The sequence below is a fragment of the Octopus bimaculoides genome, chromosome 23, assembly GCF_046866305.1.
Source record: "Octopus bimaculoides isolate indiv1 chromosome 23, ASM4686630v1, whole genome shotgun sequence".
Taxonomy (NCBI): Eukaryota; Metazoa; Mollusca; class Cephalopoda; order Octopoda; family Octopodidae; genus Octopus; species Octopus bimaculoides.
This window is the reverse complement of record NC_142950.1, coordinates 11277780-11282779: the sequence shown is the minus strand read 5'-3', so window position 1 is coordinate 11282779 and position 5000 is coordinate 11277780.

Sequence of the window (5000 nt, the reverse complement as noted above, 5' to 3'; positions counted from 1 at the left end):
TCAACGTTTTGAACAAACTGACGACGGTTAGTAAGCCGAAACGTCAAAGCACTGTCAAACATTACATGGTAAAAATAAATTCATCAATATCTACTGTAATATCTACAGTAATGAGTAATCCTTCTGTTTATTATTAAACACGCTTATATATACGCATGTGTTTGTGTATGTATGTGTTTGTATATATATATAAATATATATAAATATACATACATATATATACATACATAAATAGATAAATATATATGTATGTGTATATATATATATATATATGTATATATAATTTTTATCTTACTTTCCATTCAGTTGGTATATATCTGTGAAATGACAATATTTTGATACAAGCTAAGCAGAATGGTATCCTTAATGTTACTCTCTTCCATGGCGGTTGCAAAAAGACAATTATTATTCTGATTAAATATTTTTCTTGTATTGGCAATTGTGCTATATTGGACGACAATAAGTGGGATCATAGTATCTTACCCTGTCACAAATATTGCATTGTACTGGGTTTTTTCGCTCTCTCATCAATGATCAGTGACTGAGATGTCTCACAGAATTAGCAACATGCATCCACTAAGATATGGCGCCTACGTATGCTTCCTTACATGCACGTACACACACACACAATTATATGAATATATACATATATACATATATGTAAGAGTTTATGTGCGTATATTTGTATATACACACATATATACTCCACACACAAATAATATTCACTGTCTCTCTCTCTCTTGATGTGTGTGTGTATATATACATAAACATACATATATATATATATATATCTGTATAGACACACATACACACACACAAATATATATACACACACATATATATATACATATGCAGACACACTTATATATATATGTATATTCATTTATAGGTAAAAAAAAAAGGTAATATACGCATACACACACACATTTATATATACATGCATGTATATATGTATATGCATACACACACATACATCATCATCAGCAACATATATATTGTAGTTGTAACATTGTCTACCTTGAAATAACCGGAAATGATTTGTATTAAAGCTACTTATGTACCACAAGAGGGCAGCACTGGCAGCCTCTAGGCAAGAATATAACTCAGTAAATTTTAACTACAAACTTTTAAAACCAAATGATATTGTGTGTGAGTGCGTATATATATATGTGTATGTGTGTATATATATATATATATATATATATATATATATATATATACATATATATATATATATATATACATATATAAACATATGTATGTATATGTGTAATATATATATACATGTACTTTATATATAAATATATACGTGTGCATATATACACATATATACAATTCATATATATATATATATATATATATATATATATATATATATATATATATATATATACACCATACAATACTACATTAAACCACTGTTGATATATTTTGAAAAAGTTATTGTGTACCCTTTCTTTGGGGAAATAATTTTCCTTGGAAATTTCATCAAAATTAATTGATTCTTAAATAAATAAATGGTGAAAAAAATGATGAAATAAATATATACAACCTTACGACTTTGTTTGTTTCACTTACTTACATTCCCTCTGGCATTAGTTCCCTCTTTCTTTTTGTATTATATCAATCTATATATATGATGGTATTTCTTGCTGAATAATCTGTACAAATGAATTTGTTTTAAAGTGATCAAATGTATGTGCTGCACGTTAGTTCACTCTCTCGCCATCAAATCGGCTTTACCTGAACAGGTACACAGCGTACCACACGTCAGGTGCCAAAGTAAGCGTAGAGTAACTCACCATCCGTTCCAGGAATTGAAACCACGATCCCACGTTTGTCCAGCGGTAGCGGGGTCAAACACAGATACTACGACACACAAACACACTCACACACAAATATACACACACACGCACACATACACGCACCAGACAAAGGAAATATTTTCATTTATATAGAAGATAAAAAATAAAATAATTGCAGCGTGGAAGGTGTTTATAAGCCATTTAAGAAACACGGAATTTTGTCAATGAACAGGTCGCGGTCTCAAAGCGACGAAAATATTTTGGCAAATTAAATTTAAATGTTGAAGTGAATCTAACGGTTTTAGGGTGTTTCTTAAAGGGCTTACAAACACCTTCCACGCTGCAATTGTTTTCGTCCCAGCACACGATCTCAGATCAGGTCGCTTGCTATGCAAGTACATCTCCGTAAAAAATAAAATCACAGATGCAAAACAGAAACGAACACGCAATATAGCGAGAAAAATATTAAAAATAACCGTTCTCAGATATAGATGTATAAACACCCTCACGCAAACTGCATTGCGCGTGTACACTCGCTTATACAAGCAACCACGAAAATGTAAGCATACTCACACGTGTGGTTTGGTGCACACATGATCACAAAACAAGTTAAATAGCTATTTGGTGTTTATAAGAATGGGGAGATTAAAGCTGAACTTAATTCATCCCTACCTTAAAGTAAATTATGTTAACAGTTACTCATATTCATCCTCACTGCATTGTGTGAAAGTACATTTCTATGCATGTAGGTACCTTGAGAGTTTTTCATAATTTCTATATATAGGCGCAGGGGTGGCTGTGTGTTAAGTAGCTTGCTTTACCAACCACATGGTCATGGGTTCAGTCCCACTGCGTGGCACCTTGGGCAAGTGTCTTCTACTATAGCCTCGGACCAACCAAAGCCTTATGTGTGGATTTGGTAGACGGAAACTGGAAGAAGCCCGTCGTATATGTATATATATATATATATATATATATGTGTGTGTGTGTGTGTGTGTGTGTGTGTGTGTGTGTGTGTGTGTTTGTTTGTCTCCCCAACATCACTTGACAATCGATGCTGGTGTGTTTACGTCCCCGTAACTTAGCGGTTCAGCGAAAGAGACCGATAGAATAAGTACTGGGCTTACACAGAATAAGGTCTGCGGTCAATTTGCTCGACTAAAGGTGGTGCTCTAGCATGGCCGCAGTCAAATTGACTGAAACAAGTAAAAGATCTAAATGAGATAAATGAGACAAACTCTTGTGTAATAGCGAGAAATAAATGAAAACGTACGAAGTGATATCAGTGAATGAAAACGAGGGTAAAAAATATATTGTATTCATTTCCAGAGGTTGATTGCTGATCCTATGATATTTCGGGATAAGTCGTCTTTCAAATACAAGAAAATAATTAGAGACCAGTGAAACAGGGAAGTTTGTTATTATAAATCAATCGTAGACTCTGATGAGTAATATTGTGTACTCGTAGTTAAAGCGTTGATGGTTTCATCATATTTGATGCTTTCGGTGACATTTAACTTATTATTAAAGAAGTGATTTTAAATTCTCAAACGCAGGATAATGCTAATAATATAGCCTCAAAAGGATAAGCTACCCCTAACGACGCGTAATCAAGGAGGTGTGAGTTCGAGTCTCATAGCTGGCCGCCAACACTCTTTTTCTGCAAAATAGGGTAGCTTATCCTGTTCAGGCTATATTATTAGCATTATCCTGTGTTTGAGAATTTAAAAATCACTTCTTTAACTTTCTAAGACATCTGAACGGTTCTAAAAGCAAACTTTGTTTACGTTTATCGTAATTTGAATTTAAATTATTCTTTTTTTTTTTCACATATTGACAATTCTGTTTTATTGAAACACAGCCTTAGACGTATCTGCTTAAAAATGAAATCTTAGTTTCCCGGACGGTTTGTCGATTTTAGACACCGATAAAAGATCAGATGAACTTGCTGCGTTACCCTTTTTTTTTTTTTCTTATTTAATTTTGTAGCAATGTCGAATGACCTTCTAGTAGAATTAATTTATCTCTAAGCAGACAAGATTTCGTAAGGAAAATTTCAAGAATGTAAAACTGATTGAATTCTCTGCACCATGTAGAGAAATTTGGTAATTTAAAAAATTTTGCTTGGAAAATATGTGCGTTCTTTGCTTCAGTCTCTATTTGGAAACTAGTACAAAGATTGGTTTCAAATTTTGGCACATGGCCAGCACTTTCGGGGGAGGGGACAAGTCAGTTTTATTGATCCCTGTGCTCAACTGGTACATATTTTATCGACTCCGAAAGGATGAAAGGACAGCTTTCTTCATAAGTCACAGCTACGATATTTTAACAGCATTTTATCCTCACCAACTTCTGTAACATCAAAAACATTTCCGATGAACAGGGGATGAAGCAACAGTATATTCAATGTTCTTTTCTAAGAACGATAAAATTTATCCTGATAGAGAATTAGCTGCTATTTCTAGCTGGCTTTCCGACCATGTAGATGCTTCTTCGTTGGCTCGACACCACTTTACTAAGGCGCGATGGCGAATTAAAGGATGAGGCGGTGGGTAACAGCATAATTCTGAGTGAAACAAAATTAAATTAAAAGACACAATAACTATAAGAATAAAAGTCGTTGGAATTGTGGGTAATTTCAGAAAACTTCTGTGTTTTTGTTCTCTTTTTTTTTTTACGAACACATCCGCCATTTGATAAAACGGCCTCTCAGTTTGAACTCGTGCCAGTAAAAACTAATAAATGAAATTGTATGGCGTAAGGTTGAAAAGGTACAAGTTATAAAGAAATGGCAGCCGTTAAGAGAGTTTAAGTATCCAATTTGACGATTAAAAGATTTAATGACAACTTTGACATTGATGAGGATAATAATAATAACAGAAATAGAAATAGCAGCAGCAGCAGCAGCAGCAGCAGCAGCAGTAGTAGTAGTAGTAGTAGTAGTAGTAGTAGTGGGGGGGGTAATAATAGTAACAATGATGATGCTGCTGATGATGATGAGGCGGAGGAGGCGGAGGAGGCGGAGGAGACGGAGGAGGCGGAGGATAATGGTGATGATGATGATGACGATGGTGAGGATGAGAATAACAGTAACAACAATAATAATGAACATATAATAAATAACAACAACAACAACAATGATGATGATGATGATGATGATGATGATGACAACGTCGACGTCGACGATGATCATGA